Source organism: Eschrichtius robustus, chromosome 9 (genome assembly GCF_028021215.1).
Source record: "Eschrichtius robustus isolate mEscRob2 chromosome 9, mEscRob2.pri, whole genome shotgun sequence".
NCBI classification, from domain to species: domain Eukaryota; kingdom Metazoa; phylum Chordata; class Mammalia; order Artiodactyla; family Eschrichtiidae; genus Eschrichtius; species Eschrichtius robustus.
Window position 1 is genome coordinate 61,622,000 of NC_090832.1, and position 17,512 is coordinate 61,639,511.

Genomic DNA, 17,512 nt, shown 5'->3' on the forward strand with positions numbered 1-17,512 from the left:
TTCAATTTCTTAAAATGTTATCCATAAATTTACCTTAAGACCCAGCAATTCTATTTTTATGCCATATTTACTCAGGAGAAATGAAGGCATATGTCCACATAAAAAACTTGTATACAAATGTTCATAACAGCTATATTGATAACACTCAAAAAGTGGAAATAACTCCAAAAGAAACAAACTATTGATACATACATCATGGATGAACCCAAAATACATTATGCCAAGTAAAAGAAGCCATATCAAAAGACTGGATAGTATAGAATATAATTTATATGACATTCTGGAAACAGCAAAAATACAGGAACAGAGAATAGATCAGTGGTTGTCAGGAGTTGAAGGAGGAGAGGAGGTTTGACTGCAGTGTTTACATGAGGAAATTTTGGGGGGGAGTAATGAAACTGTATGTGTACTAATTTTGATGGTGCTTATACAACTCTATGAATTTTTCAAAACTCATAGAATTGGACAACAAAGAATGAATTTTCCTATATTAAATTAAAAATTTTTAATATTTCACTTATGACTTTTCTTATACTTTCAATTGTAGAGAATGGAATGGAAAAGTTCTTTCCATTCTTTCAATTTGAAAAATGGTAACTCAGCTTCCTTTGACCTTCAGAGAACCATTATAAGCTGATAACATACAAAATTTTGCCTATATTAAATCTATATTTGTCCTCATTTTCCTAACATACTGCCCATTCTATACCATTTTGACTTGGCCTTATACATTTCTCTAATTATTTTATATTTTACGTTTTGTCTCTCTAATAGAATTAGAGACATCTTGAGGGCAGGAATCACGAATTCTTATGCTTCTTTAACTATCATAGTGATAGAAATGTCTTAGAATTTTCAGTAATTCCTTCTGGAATAGAATGAAATGAAATAGGATGGGTGTTACATGTTGGATAAACTAAAGTAATGGAATAGAAGAAGGTCCCCTATGCCTCTTAATAAGTATTATCCTCCAATTCTCAGGTAATAAACCTGACACTCAGAGAGTTTAAGAAATTTATCCAAGAACATACAACTAGAAAATACAGAATGTGGGATTCAAATTTAGGTATGCTGACCCATGAACTCTCCTTTAAATAATGATTTCCACTCCACCTCATCCCATAACGTGGTGAACAAATCCCAATGAAGCTAAATTGACAAAGACTCTTGACATTATAATATCAAAATATCAAGAGGAGGCTATAGTACTTCATTGATTCTTTAAGTCTTTGCTTCTTACAGAAGCCCAAGTGATTAGACAGTAATGAGAGCTCCCTTATAGTTATATTACTGTAGAAAGGGAACTGACCTTTGGAGCCAAAAGTTCTGGCTCTTCCCCTTCCCAAATCTGTGCCTTGTGAAATCCATAAGATTCAGCTTCCTAGAATCAGGAAATTAGGTTAGGTGATTTTTGTTGGTGGGAAGAATCTGAGGTAGAGCTTAATAGGCAAGAAGTTTATTGAGGAATACTCTTGGGAACAACCAAGAGTTGGTTCTTCTGTGAAAGACAAGGAATGAAAGTAGGACTGGACAGAGGGAGATAATGGGCTACAATGTAATCCCAATGAGGCCTCAGCTAAATGATGGGAGCTCTGAAGCTGGGATAACCCTTCATAGTTATCCCAACTTAGGGTTGGGGGAGGAAGGGCTGGGCATTTATACTTTCATGCCATTGTCATTGGATGCCAGATGCCCCAATTTGGGCAAGCAAGCTCTCTTTACTGAAAGCAATTCTGAAAAGGGCTGACAGGCAAGAGCTTACAGCAGCACTTCAGCAGCTGGAAGGGGAATCTTGTGTCCCACATAGTGACTTCTAAAGTACCTTCCTGGGCTTCCTTGGTGGCGCAGTGGTTGAGAATCTGCCTGCCGATGCAGGGGACACGGGTTCGAGCCCTGGTCTGGGAAGATCCCACATGCCGCGGAGCAACTAGGCCCGTGAGCCACAACTACTGAGCCTGCGCGTCTGGAGCCTGTGCTCTGCAACAAGAGAGGCCGCGACAGTGAGAGGCCCGCGCACCGCGATGAAGAGTGGCCCCCATTTGCCGCAACTAGAGAAAGCCCTCGCACAGAAACGAAGACCCAACACAGCCAAAAATAAATAAATAAATAAATAAATAAATAAATAAAGTACCTTCCTGCTCTGGTAGCATCATAAGGATTAGCCAGAAAACAATTCCAAATGAAAAAAATCAAAAAATCTTCATCTTACCTCCCATAAAAAACAGAAAATTAAAGAAAATACTGGGGGAAAAAAGTATGTTGTAAGGAACATATTTAAAACACTTTTACTTATAACTGTTGGCTTTCAGAGGGACACTCTTAAAGCTCCAAGGAAATCCATGCCTCTAAATAGATGCTATTCAACAAACTTATTAATGTAACTCAGGGCTTGGCAATTCTTTTCTATTAAGAGCCACACAGTAAATAGTTTAGGCTTTGTGGACCATACACTCTTAGTTGCAACCCTCAACGCTGCAGTTGTAGTGAGAAAGGAACCACAGACAATATGTCAACTAATGGGTGAGGCTGAGTTTCAATAAAACTTTATTTACAAAAACAGGTGGCAGGCCAAATTTGGCCCATGGGCTATAGTGTGCTAATATAACTAATATAATTGAATGATATGCAATTTAACTCATTCCCTTTCTTGATACCACAGAGTACCACGCAAGCCCTAGAATGATTATATGACTCTCATAGGAAAGATAATGAAACCTTTTTCCTGTGAAGTCACTTTCTTGCTGAATTTTCTGTTACTTGTAGCTGAACCCAACCCAAAATATTATAGAAATTTACTTTAGATTGAGTGATCAAAGAAGACTTCTATGAGGGAGAAGAGTTTTAGCCTCTATAACTTAGTGTTGTGAGAAAATAAAACTGATGGGTATCTGTGGGGGCAACTGCCAGTTGTCCGTCATATTTATTTTAACCTGTCCCCTAATTTTAGTGATAGGATAAAGACTGTCTTTCCCAGCTTGCCTAACTTTCAGCTGGATGTGACAGAGCTAAGCTAAGAACAAGGAAGTACTGAAGTGGGTCAGAAACTGGGTGAAATGCCTAGGCACATCTGAGGGTGGGTGTTAACTGTTTCCAAGTATGCTCTATGATGCAATATGTGTAAGTGAATGTAGTATGAGCAGCTTCTAGAATTGAGCTTAAAAGGATACATGCCCTTCCCCCTTTTTCTCCTTCCTGCCAGCTGGAATGTACATGTGCTGGCTACAAAAGGAGCAGCCCTATGGACCATGAAGTGAACTTAAAATTGAGGCCACACATTGTGGAGACATAAGATATAAGGATCCTGGAATCCTTAAACCACGCAAAACTACCAGGTCTAGACTGATTCCATGACTTTCATGGGAAAAGGAGATGTTTTTTCTTGTTAAAATACAGTTTTTCTGAGTTTTATGTCATTTGCAGCTTTGCCCAACTCAAACTATTACAGAAATTTATGTTAAATTGAGGGTTCAACAGAAGCCTCTATGTGGAAGAGAGGTTTTAGTCAGGATCTCAAGGACAAATGGAGCCAGGCCTAGAAAAAGCAAGAGAAAAAAATCAGTTCTGGCATAGTGCACAACTTGCACAAACATTTTGAGACAGAAAAGAATACAGTGTGTGAAAGGAACTGAGAGAAGGCCAGTATGGCTGATGATTTGTGAAAGAGGTGGAGGGTGGACACAGGAAGGGGTCAAATCACAAATAGGAGGAGTTAGATTTCACTCTAAGAACAATAGGAGGCCACTGTAAGATTTTAAGCAAGGAAGAGATTTGCACGTCCCCTTGACAACTGCGAATGACTGCCCCCCAGAGCCTGACTTTACGTGCCCTCCCCAGCCTCTTTTTTTTTAATTTAATTTTTTATTTTATATTGGAGTACAGTTGATTTACAGTGTTGTGTTAGTTTCAGGCATACAGCAAAGTGATTCAGTTATATTTACATATACATATATCCATACACACACTACTATATATAAAATAGATAATCAACAAAGGCCTACTGTATAGCACAGGCAACTCTGCTCAATATTCTGTAATAACTTGTATGGGAAAAGAATCTAGCCTCTTGGTGTCACCTGAGCCCTTCAGGCAGTCCTCTTCACAATCTTCCTCCCAAGACACCTCAGGTTAGGCTCCCTCCCTCAGGAGCCACACACCATTTATTCACCCCAGTGGCAGTACAGCTCACTCCCTCCACAGCACTCTCTCCTGGCCCTGCCACCATGAGCCACACCAGCCAATCTTCTGCTTTCAGATCTGTCAGCATTGAGACAGAGACCTGTGTGCCCCCAAATGCCAGGGGATAGAGGCCAGCCTCTCTAAGTGGTTCCTGAAGTTCTCCTCACTTGGCTTGAGGAAAGAGGGGGAAAACACTTCCACACTTAGTCTCTAAAGAAGTCCTCACTCTTAAAACTCTAGTCCCTAGTGAATTCTTTTTTATATATAGACTAAAGGTGGATGATCAGCTAATGCTGATAAAAGCAAATTTTGGCTACCTACTTTGCAATAATGATCTAGCACCTCAGTTAGAATATTGGGTTATAGTTATTTTTCTCAGGTTGGTGCCTCAGCTCAAACTGCAAGACTAAGAAAGTATAATTACAACAACTTTCAAAACAGATTTGGGACTTCCCTGGAGCTCCAGTGGTTAAGACTCCATGCTTCCAATGCAGGGGGCGTGGGTTCAATCCCTGGTCAGGGAACTAAGATCCTGCACGCCGTGCAGCCAAAAACAAACAAACAAAAAATCATTATGTTGTACACCCGAAACTAATATAATGTTACATGTCAATTATACCTCAATAAAATAAGAAAGATTTTTTATAAAAAGATGAATATTGATAGTTAAACACAAGCGGCAACATTTCATTCATTTAGTCAAAAGGGCCTACTATTTTTAAGGGCCTACTATATGCATGTGCTATCCTAGGTGCTGAAGACATAATCTCAAGCTTATAGTCTAGTGAGGAGACAGATATGGCACAGTAACTCTGTGTATATGAAGTATATTATTTTGTGTATTTATTCTATGTATAAAAGTTACATAGTCTACTTGTATGACATGAAAATCTAACCCGTGGCTGTTTAGGAAAGACTAGAACCTTCAGGGATGTTTAGGAAAGAATAGAACCTTCGGTATAGTCTTTGAACAGAGAAGTGGGGTGCCAGAAGACCAGATTTGAGGAATTCGTAAGGCAGATCATAGAAAATATCCTGAGCTAAACAAAAAATTACAAATGTCTTAGTTAGAAATAGGCCTAAGGATCTGTAACTCGTGTAGGCACCAGGAAAAGAGTGAACTGGGTAACTGAAGAAAAGCAGCAGACCGGGAAGCAGTATGCTATCTGTGGGGTAGAATCTTTCTCCCTGGAGGAAGTTGCCTCTAAGAGACAGGCAGATACATCACAGCTATTTTGCTGTAGCACACTAAAGGTGATGATATAGTACTTATTACTTATACAAATGTAAAAGAGAATAATTTATTTTTCCTGGTCATGGAGATGTTATGGTAGGAAGTGACAGCACAGCAGTAATATAAGTGGCGTATGGGGAGATAAGCAAATCCCACCACGCAGAGAAGGGGAAAGGAGTGTTAGGCATCTGCTGCTTTGCCTGTACAGCATTTCATCTTCCTTCCTTTGGTAACAACACTCCGCTTTTGCTTTGGAGAATCACCCCTCCTTCATTTCCTGTTGTCTTAGAGGGATTGTCAATTAAGGTGTCCTATTCCCTATCCACTTTCTAACTCTATATAGAACCATTTAGATATGTTAAGAAGCAGGAGGCAAAGGGCACAAAACAGTTTAAAATAAGTGCTTTCCAAACCACCCTCATTCACACAGTGATACTGTGATATAGACTAGATTCAGGGATTGCAAACTGGCAGCCAAAAGCCCAACTTGGCCTAGAAATGTGTTTTTCTTGACTCGCATATGTTTTTACTAGTGTTTATACGTCTTTGACCAGGGTTTACAACCTCCAGATCACCACATGCTTCAATGCTACCTTCTGCCTTATACCAGCCCTTAGGTCTCAGGTAGACATCAAAGGAGGCCAGAGTGTTCATGTTGTACTATGTTGGAAACTTTAGTTACATTTTTAATGTAATTGCCACAACAAGCGTATAAGGTACAACTTGAAAATGAAACAGGCTTTGAAATCAGATCTATCTATAGAATCATCCTGGGTCTTTCTACCATACCTAAAAACCAATTCAACAATACATTCACTCAGTTAATATACATTCGTTCATTTAATATACATTTATTGAACATCCTCAAGATGCAGTTTTGAAGGTATAATGTTAAGTAAAAGCAGACATGGTTCCTCTTCTCTTGAAGCTTACAGTGTAGAACAGGATATAAATATTACCAAATAATTACATATGTTAATATAAAGTTGCACCTGTGGTGAGCTACATGGGTACCTATAATAGAGGGAGTTGGCATAATTAGGGAGGTCATGGAAGACTTCTCTGAGGAGGTGATGTGTGAGTAGAGATCTGAAGGATGTGCAGTAGTGCTAAGAAAGGGAAGGAAGCACATTGAAGGCAGAGAGAACAACATGTACACAGGCCTTGTGGGAAGGTAGGAGGAACTTAAAGGAGACCAGTGAGGCTGGAGCAGACAATAGAGTGGGTTTGGCTAGGGTGGAGTAGTTAAGAGTCAAACATTCAGTGTCTTATAGATCTTATTAAATTTTTTCTGAACCTTTAAGAGCAGTTATTTTAAAAATAGGGTAGAGGTTGGTGTTATATTAACATTTTGGAAAAAATCACTTTGGGTGAAGTGTAGAGAAGACAAGGGGAGAGGAGATCACATGCAGGGTGAATGCTGGTAAACAAGTTATGAAGTTATTGTAATTCTTGGTAAGAGTATTCACAGCTACTCATAACTGGTTTGAATGGGAGTGATGGATATGGAGATAACTGGATGGATTCTGAGGTAGGTAAGTAAAATTGGAAACACTTGGTGTTGGAATGAGTATGGGGTTGATGTTAGACAAGGTTGTCAAGGTAGACTACTAGTAAGGCTTTAGACTTTCTCTACTGGAAATGTACTATGATGCCATTCATAAAGATAGAACTTTCTGTAAACGGATCTGGCTTGGGAGAAAGAAAGATGCATTCATTATCAGACATCAAGTTTGAGGGTTTTTTAGATATTCATGCAGAGATATTAAATAGGTAGCATATTTACAGGTCTGCAACTCAGAGGCAGATTTTGAATAGAGAGATAAATTTTAAATTAATCTGTATAGAATTAGTAATTGAAACTGTGTCTGTGAATAGGTCAGTCTGGAAAAAATATAGAGTGAGACCTGAAGGGAGCTTAGCACCACTTAGTTGGACTCAGAATCAATGTGACTATTTAGATATTCACAAGTATGGTTTGTGGGGCTTCTTTCCTTCCCTTCTTTCCTCTCTCCCTCCCTCCCTCCCTCCCTCCTTCCTTCCTTCTTTCCTTCCTTCCTTCCTTCCTTTCTTTCCTTCCTTTCTTCTTCCTTTCTTTCATGTTAGTAGTTATAGTAGTTATCTATTGCTATGTAATACATTATACCAAAACTTAGTGGCCTGAAACAACAAATTCTATTATCTCATAGTTACTGTAGTTCAAGAATCTGAATATGGCTTAGCTGGGTCTGCTTCAGGGTCTTTCAGAGGCTGCAATCAAGGTGCCAGCCATAGCTGGTGGTAAGCTCACAGCAATGCTGCTACAAGAGTTCAGACAACTTTGAAGTTAGGGGACAGACAATCTACACAAAGCTGCCCTCACTTCTGACACCAATTGCAGGTTCAGGGTTTCACAAAACCACACTCAGTTTTGATAATTTGCTAGAAAAATTCATAGAACTCATTGAAAATTACTATATTCACAATTATGGTTTATTACAGGGAAAGGATACAGACTCAAATTAGCCAAGGAAGAAATGTTAAGGGTAGAGTCTGAGAAGGTACCAAATGCGGAGCTTCCACTGTCTTTTCCCAGAGAGAAGCCAGGACACGTTACTTTCCCAGCATCAATGGGTGACAATATGCATGGTACCGACAACCAGGGAAACTTGCCCAAGCTTGTGTTCAGAGTTTTTACTGGGACTCCATTATGTAAGCATGATCGAGTGGTTACCCGCAGGGTTGATCTCAGTCTCCAGGCTGACTGATATCCTATGACCCAAAGGCCCACCCCAAGTTATAATGTTGGTCTTTGGGGCATGGCCAGCCCCCTAAGCCATATTGGCAGACTGTCCAGTATGACCCAAGGCCCTCAGGCAAAAAAGACACTCATATCAGAAATAACATTACAAAGATTACTTAGAGATTACTTCCCAGAAGCTAAAAGCAAAGGTCAGACCCCTTTTTAGACTGGTATAAATTCTATACACCTGCCAAGGCCTTGTCATTTTCAAGGCTCAGTGGGGGAAAAATCTACATCCTAAGCTCACTCACATAGTTGTCAGCAGGATTCAGTTCCTTGTGGACTGTTGGACTGAGAGCCACAGTTCCTCCTTAGCTGTTGGCCAGAGTCTGCTCTCAGTTTTTGCCATGTGGTCTTTTCTGACATGGCAGTTTACTTCATCAAAGTGAACAAGTTGAAAAGGCAAGAAAGAAGAAGTGCCAGTGAGAGACAGTGCTAGCAAGATGGACCTCACAGCCTTTGTAACCTAATCATGGAAGTGACAAGTCATCACTTTTTGCTTTATTCTATTCATTAGGCACAAGTCATTAATTAGGTTTAGCCCACACTCAAGGTGAGATTACACAAAGGCATGAATACAAGGTGACAGAGATTATTGGAAGACATGCCTACCACAGTAGGGTTAGGGAAAGAAGACAGGGGAGAGAAAGAGGTTGAAGGTAAAAAGAAAAGGGGTGATTGATGAATCAAGCTCCTGGAGGTAAAACGAAATGGAATGAGAACACATGCAAGAGGGGAAGATGCTACACATACAGAAAAATGAATGAGCATCAATAATGAAATTTTCTTTGGTCTAGTTATTTAAGGTTCTATATGATGTATGACATTATAAATGATCCAATGCTCTGAACAGCTGCTTGAAAATTCCCTTTACTATATAGGAAAGTTGCTCCTTCTCAACTAACTAAACCTCCCCATCACTACTGAAGTAGTTTAAATCATGATATCTATGCCACAAGCACTTGGAACATTAGGAGTTCATTATTTGTTGCACAAAATTAGTGTAATAAAATACTGTAGGTTGACAGAAAGTCAACTGAAGGTGTGTTGTATACACACTTACAAAAGATTGCTCATAGAGATACTCTAATATTTTCAATATTAGGACTAAAAGCCATAACTGAGTTTAGCTATCTCACTGTATCCTCCATAATGACGAATTGTATAAGATCATTAAAATTGGATTTACCATTGGTCAGATTTTACTAAAATACTGAATCCAATTCTACGTGTATGAGCAGTTACTATAAAAGAGGTAAAGTGATCCTTGGTTTCATTTAAGTTATGAGGGAATGCTCTTAAACTTTAAACAAGATTTCCATTAAAACAGTGATAAAATTTCTGAAACGGAGGGCTTTAACTTTGGTATATATTATATTCAGTCAAATTTATGAAAAGTTTCCCTATTAAAAACATGGCATTCATATTAAATTGCTTGATTTTGAGTCTGATAACATAATAATAGATTATCAAATGGATGATAGAGGGTTTGTTTCAATATTTAAAAGAAAAAAGCAAATCAGAATGGGTTTACTAATAATATAACATTCAAATTCTATCATATGTACCCCCTCCTGAATGTTGTTAGAAATCACAAAACCATGAAAATCACAAAACTATGCTAATTGAACTCAATTTTTTAAATCACCAATCTCAAATAGTCACTCAACACTCCCAGACATTCCTACTACACTTCCCTACTAAATACACTTTTTTACTCAACAATATGACCATCACATATCTTTTGTCTCCTCAAATCTCTAACAACCACTCTTTTTTCTCACTTAAGTCAATATGTCATTAAGAATATACATGAAAACAAAATCTACTTAAACAAAATCTACTTCGACTTCCAACCACCCATTTCACCATCTTTGGCTATCTTTATCTATATACCTCCCATTCTTTCTGTTAATTAAAAATTGTCCTTGATCCTATTAGAGGCCGATATGTCATCTGTGTGGTAACTACGATTCCCTCTTGTCTTCCCAATGCCAGCAGTCCTGCAGCCATTCCTCTTCTCTTCAGTATCATCAATTCTTCCCTTTATACTTGATAATTGCCATAACCTCATACAAATGCTCTAATATTTCCTATCTTCAAAACACCATCTCTGGATCCCCACACCCCCCTCCTGCCCTAATTTTCTGCTTTATTTTAAATTAAATTCCTGGGTAAAGTTTCTATATTTGCTGACTCACCTCCCATTTTCTATCCAACCCACTCCAATCTAACAACCCCTCCACCACTACTCAACTGAAATGGCTTTCATCAACATCAGTAATAACCTACATTTTGCCAAACTCGATGGTTAACTTGTTTTCTCTTATTTTTCCAGTTATCAGCAGCATTTGACATAGATTATCCATTCTTTTATGAAAATCTCTTGGCTTTTGTAACAGATGTCACACCACACTGTACACACTTGAGTTTTCTCCTGAGAACTGGCCTTACTTCTTGCCTTTCTTGGCTGACATTTCCCTGTTTCCTAGTCCTCTGAATATCCAAAAGTTTTATAATTTTAGCTCTTACATTTAGGTCTGTGATCCATAGTGAGGTAAAATTTGTAAATAGTGCAGAGTAAAGGTCGAACTTCATCTTTTAGTGTATCAGTATCCAATAGTTGAAGACTGTTTTTTCACCATTGAATTATCTTTGCCAAAAATAAATTGACCGTATATGTATGGGAGTCTGTTCCTGAATTCTATTCTGTCCCACTGACCACGTCTATCCTTAGACCAATACCACACTGTTTTGATTATTGTAGCTTTATAATAAGTCCTGAAATCAGATACTCTGAATCTGCCAGTACTGTTCTTATTCAAAATTGTTTTGGTTATTCTAGGTCCTTTTCATTTCCATATCAATTTCTGAAAGCATATGTGAATTTCTACAAAAGAAAGGCCCCCTGGGATTTTGATTAACATTCCATTGAATTTACAGATAAATGTCAGAAGAAATCTTAATAATACTGAGTGTTCCAATTCATTATCATGCTATACCTATTTAATTGGGTATTCCTGAACTTCTCTCAGCAATATTTTGCAATCCTCAGCATACAAAATCTTGTGCATATTTTGTTAAATTTATCTCTAAGTACTTTTGATGCCATTAACAATGTCTAAATGTTCATCGCTTGTTTATAAAAATACAATTTATTTTGTATAGTGACACTGAACCCTGTGCCACCTTGCTGAATTCATTATTAGTTCTATTAGCTGTTTTTGTAGATGTTCTCTACATAAATAATTATGTCATCTGAGAATGATGATAGTTTTCCTACTTCATTTCCAATCTATATGACTTTTATTTCTTTCTCATACTTTACTACATTGGTTAGTTACCTCCAGTACAATGCTGAATAGAAGTAGAGAAAGAAGACATCCTTGTCTAGTCCTCAATCTTAGGAAGAAAACATTCATTTTCATGATGTTAATAGTTGGTTTGTCATGGTTGCCATTTATCAGGTTAGGGAAATTTTATTCTACTCCTAATTTGCTGAGAAATTTTATCATGAATTGATATTGAATTTTTCAAGTAATGTTTTTCTTCATATTGAGGTGACAATGTGATTTTTCTTTTTACAGTCTTTTGATATAATGAACTACCTAATTGCGTTTTAAAATTCGAACCAACCTTGCATTCCCAAAATGAACCTGATTTTTTTAGCATATATCATCCTTTTTTTTTTTTACTGGAGTATAGTTGCTTTACAATATTGTGTTAATTTATACTGTAGAGCAAAGTGAATCAGCTATATGTATACAAATATTCCCAGTTTTTTGGATTTCCTTCTCATTTAGGTCACCACAGAGCACTGAGTAGAGTTCCCTGTGCTATACAGTAGGTTCTCATTAGTTATCTACTTTATACATAGTATCAATAGTGTATATATGTCAATCCCAATATTCCAATTCACCCTCCGCCCCCCTCCTTGGTAGCCATATGTTCATTCTCTATGTCTAAGTCTATTTCTGCTTTGTAAATAGGATCGTCTATGCCAATTTTTTAATTTAATAATTAAATAATTTAATAAAATCGTCTATGCCAATTTTTTCAGTATATATGCATTAACATATGATATTTGTTTTTCCCTTTCCAACTTACTTCACTCTGTATGACAGTCTCTAGGTCCATCCATGTCTCTACAAATGACCCAATTTCATTCCTTTTTATGGCTGAGTAATATTCCATTGTATATATGTACCACATCTTCTTTATCCATTTGTCTGTCAATGGGCATTTAGGTTGCGTCCATGTCCTGGCTATTGTGAATAGTGCTGCAATGAACATTGGGGTGCATGTGTCTTTTTTAATTATGGCTTTCTCTGGGTATATGCCCCGTAGTGGGATTGCTGAGTCATATGGTAGTTCTATTTTTAGTTTTTTAAGGTATCTCCATACTATTCTCCTCAGTGGCTATATCAATTTACATTCCCACCAACAATGCATGAGGGTTCCCTTTCCTCCACACCCTCTCCAGCATTTATCGTATGCAGATTTTTTTGATGATGGCCATTCTGACTGGTGTGTGGTGATACCTCATTGTAGTTTTGATTTGCATTTCTCTAATAATTAGTGACGTTTAGCATCTTTTCATGTGTTTGTTGGCCATCTGTATGTCTTCTTTGGAGAAATGTCTACTTAGGTCTTCTGTCCATTTTTGGATTGGGTTGTTTGTTTTTTTGATATTGAGCTTCATGAACTGTTTGTATATTTTGGAGATTAATCCTTTGTCAGTTGCTTCATTTGCAAATATTTTCTCCCATTCTGAGGGCTATCTTTTCATCTTGTTTATGGTTTCCTTTGCTGTGCAAAAGCTTTTAAGTTTAATTAGGTCCCATTTGTTTATTTTTGTTTTTATTCTCATTACTCTAAGAGGTGGGGCAAAAGAGATCTTGCTGAGATTTATTGCAAAGAGTGTTCTGCCTATGTTTTCCTGTAAGAGTTTTATAGTATCTGGCCTTACATTTAGGTCTTTAATCCATTTTGAGTTTATTTTTGTGTATGGTGTTAAGGAGTGTTTTAATATCATTCTTTTATATGTAGCTGTCCAGTTTTCCCAGCACCACTTACTGAAGAGGCTATCTTTGCTCCATTGTATATTCTGGCCTCCTTTGTCATAGTTTAAGTGACCATAGGTGCATGGGTTTATCTCTGGGCTTTCTATCCTGTTTCACTGATCTATATTTCTGTTTTTGTGCCAGTACCATACTGTCTTGATTACTATAGCTTTGTAGTATAGTCTGAGGTCAGGGAGCCTGATTCCTCCAGGTCTATTTTTGTTTCTCAAGACTACTTTTGCTATTCCATACAAATTGTAAAATTTTTTGTTCTAGTTCTGTGAAAAATGCCACTGGTAATTTGATAGGGATTGCATTAAATCTGTAGGTTGCTTTGGGTAGTATAGTCATTTTCACAATATTGATTCTTCCAATCCAAGAACATGGTGTATCTCTCCATCTGTTTGTGTCATCTTTGATTTTTTTCATCAGTATCTTGTAGTTTTCTGTGTACAGGTCTTTTGCCTCCTTAGGTAGGTTTATCCCTAGGTATTTTATTCTTTTTGTTGCAATGGTAAATGGGAGTGTTTCCTTAATTTCTCTTTCAGATTTTTCATCATTAGTGTATAGGAATGCAAGTGATTTCTGTGTACTAATTTTGTATCATGCGACTTCACTTAATTCATTGATTAGTTCTAGCAGTTTTCTGCTGGCATCTTTAGGACTTTTTATGTATAGTATCATGTTATCTGCAAACAGTGACAGTTTTACTTCTTTGTCAATTTGGATTATTTTTATTTCTTTTTCTTCTCTGATTGCCGTGCTAGGACTTCCAAAACTATGTTGAATAACAGTGGTGAGAGTGGGCACCCAGGAGCATATGTCATCCTTTTTACGTATTGCTAGATTTTACTTGGTAAAATTTCTGCCTCTGTTTGTGTGATATTGAACTGTATTCCTTTTTCTCGTTTTTGTCAAGTTTTTATGTAAGTGTAATGCTGGCCACATTAAATGAGTTTTGAAGTATTCCATCCCCTTCTAATTTCTGAAAGAGTTAGTACAGAATTGGTACTATTCCTTCCTTAAATGTTTGGGAGAATTCAATAGTAAAACCATCTGGTCCTGGAGTTTTCTTGTAAGAAGTGTGTGATGTGTGTGTGAGAGAGTTTATTTAACTAAGTATGAAAATTACTAAGATGAATATAGAGATAGTCATTATCTTTTTCTTCTTTTGTGAGCTTTGGAAGTTGGTGTCTTTCAAGGAAAATATCCATTTCATTTATGTTTATTGCATAAAGATGTTCTTAATACCCCTATCCTTTTAATATCTGTAGACTTGGTAGTGATGACATCTCTTTAATTCCTGATATGGGTAATCTGTGTCTTCTCTCTTTTTTTCTTGATCAGTCTGGCTAAAGGGTTTATCAATATACTGATCTTTCCAAAGAATCAACTTTTGGTTTCATTTATTTTCTCTATTCTTCTTTTGTTTCATTTATTTCTACTCTTTATTATTTCCTTCATTCACTTGCTTTCATTTTATTTCACTTTTTTTAGTTTCTTAAGATAGAAGTTTAAATTATTGAATTGAGCTCTTTCTTCTTCTCTAATGTGAGCAGTTAATGTTATAAACTTTGTGTTTTTATTTTCATTTAATTCAATATATTTTCAAATTTTCCTAGTGATTTCATCTTTAATCCATGGGTTAGTTACAAGTATGTCACTTAATTTCCAAATACTTAAGAGATTTTTTTCAGATATCATTCTGTTATTTATATCTAGGTTAACTCCATTGTCATCAGACAATATCCTTTGTATGATTTCCAACCTTTTTAAGTTGATGAAATTTATTTCATGGATCAAAATATGGTCTATCTTAGTGAATGGTCTATGTGTCAAGAGTATATTCTGATATTGCTGGGTTGAGTCACCTATAAATGTCAATTAGGTCAAGTTGGTAGTGCTGTTCAAGTCTTGTCATCTACAGTAATTTTCTGTCTACTTGTTCCACCAATTACAGAGAGAGGAGTGCTGAGATCTCTGTAATTACTGACTTGAATATTTCCTCTATAAGTGATAGTATTTTTCTCTTTCTGTATATTGAAGCTCTGTTACTTGATATATATATATATATATATTTAATATTTTGTTTTCTTGATAAAATTGACCTCATTTCTGTCAGATTCACTCTCTATCTTTCTTCAGTCTGGACTCTACCCCATGAGCCTGAACTTTATAAGTTACATCCTTGCCCTCTGCTTTTAGGTTGGTTTTGGCCAATGAGAGACACCAGTTGGCATTGCAGTGTGGAGGGAAAGAGGTTTGGGTATAGGTATACCTTGGAGATATTGTGGGTTTTGTTCCAGACCACCACAATAAAGCAAATATCGCAATAAAGTGAGTCACACAAATTTTTTGGTTTCCCAGTGTATATAAAAGTTATGTTTACACTATACTGTAGTCTATTAAGTGTGCAATAACACTATGTCTAAAAAAAGGTATATACCTTAATTAAAAAATACTTTAATGCTAAAAAATGCTAACCATCATCTAAGCCTTCAGCAAGTTATAATCTTTTTGCTGGTGGACGGTCTTGCCTCAGTGTTGATGGCCACTGACTGATCAGGGTGGTGGTTTCTGAAGCCTGGGGTAGGTGTGGCAATTTCTTAAAAGAAGACAAAAATGAAGTTTGCCACATTGATTGACTCATGAATGATTTCTCTGTGGCATGGAAGGCTGTTTGATAGCATTTTATCCACAGTAGAATGTCGTTCAAAATTGAAGTCAACCCTCTCAAACCCTGTTGCTGCTTTATCAGCTAAGTTTATGTAATATTCTAAATCCTTTGTTGTCATTTCAACAATTAAGTTCGCTTTCTTACATGGGCCTGGTTAGTGGTACCCCAAAATAATTATAATAGTATCATCAAAGATCACTGATCACAGATCACTATAATAAATATAATAATGAAAAAGTTTGAAATATTGTCATAACTACCAAAATGTGACACAGAGACATGAAGTGAGCAAATGCTGGAGAAACAGTGCCAATAGACTTGTTAGACACAGGGTTACCACAAACCTTCAATTTGTAAAAACACAGGTATCTGGGTGGCACAATAAAGCAAACCGCAATAAAATGAGGTCTGCCTGTACTGAATCCTACTAGCTCCTTCCTGTTGGGTTCAGGTTGACACTGACTATGCTCCTCCGTTAAGGTACCATAGGTGGCTACCAGGTAGGTGGCTGTCTCCTACAGCAGTAAGTCTCCCTGGGCCCTGGCAATCCCTTTTTCCCTTACCCCTGAGGCCTAAAAGTAATAATGACTCTCTGATTATTTCTGGGTGCTTCACCATCACTTTTTGTTTTCTGGTAATACCACCCACATCTTTGTATACTGCCCTTGCATTAAGCACCTTTCAATCACCTCTCTTGAGCATGCCATCTATTACTTGATGGAGATTCTTTTTTTTTTCTTTTTTTGGAAAAATTCTTATTGATATAATATGTATGATAGTACTAGCTTAAGTTATTTCAGAGAATTTATTTAGTTCTTCCCACTCCACTCACTGGTTTAACCAAATTGATCACTCAACATCAGTCACTTGAAAAAGGAAAAAGGGGTCTATTTGGATTTTGAATAGAGGAAGAAGTAACAATGACTATCTGTTGACCCAGGTCTCCTAAACTCAGTGTCACAGCCCAATATTCTCATACCTAGGCACTATTTTCTAGAGATTGTCATAGATGACACTATGTGTCATGCTAGAGACACCACATGAACCATTAATGAGTTGCACTGATTCCCAACAAAGCATCAAGTCTCACGGCATACAGGCTGAGCATGAGACAGAGCACCCAACACAGGGTCCCTAGGTTGTAGTCGGAATAGGGATCATATTGTTTTTCCCCACCTCATCCCATTTGTCAGAAACTATGCGGTATTCGGTTTGAATAGAGGAAAGTTTTGATAGGTTCTCTGTGCAATAATTAAACCTAGGACAAACTGGGAGAAATGGGCAACGGGGAATACTCAAATTATAGCAGGACATTTAAATGAGAAATTCTCATGTTTTTCTTGGAACTTAACACAGTTGAAATGTGTTATCTGACTTAGACTGAAAAGTCTTCTGAAGAGTAGAATTAAAGAACACTTTAAAAAGATAAAAACGGGAATTCCCTGGTGGTCCAGTGGTTAGGACTCTGTGCTTCCACTGCAGGGGGGGCCCAGTTGGATCCCTGGTGGGAGAACTAAGATCCCCACAGCCCCATGGTCAAAAAAAAAAAAAAAAAGATAAAAATGCCTTAAGTGTACTCT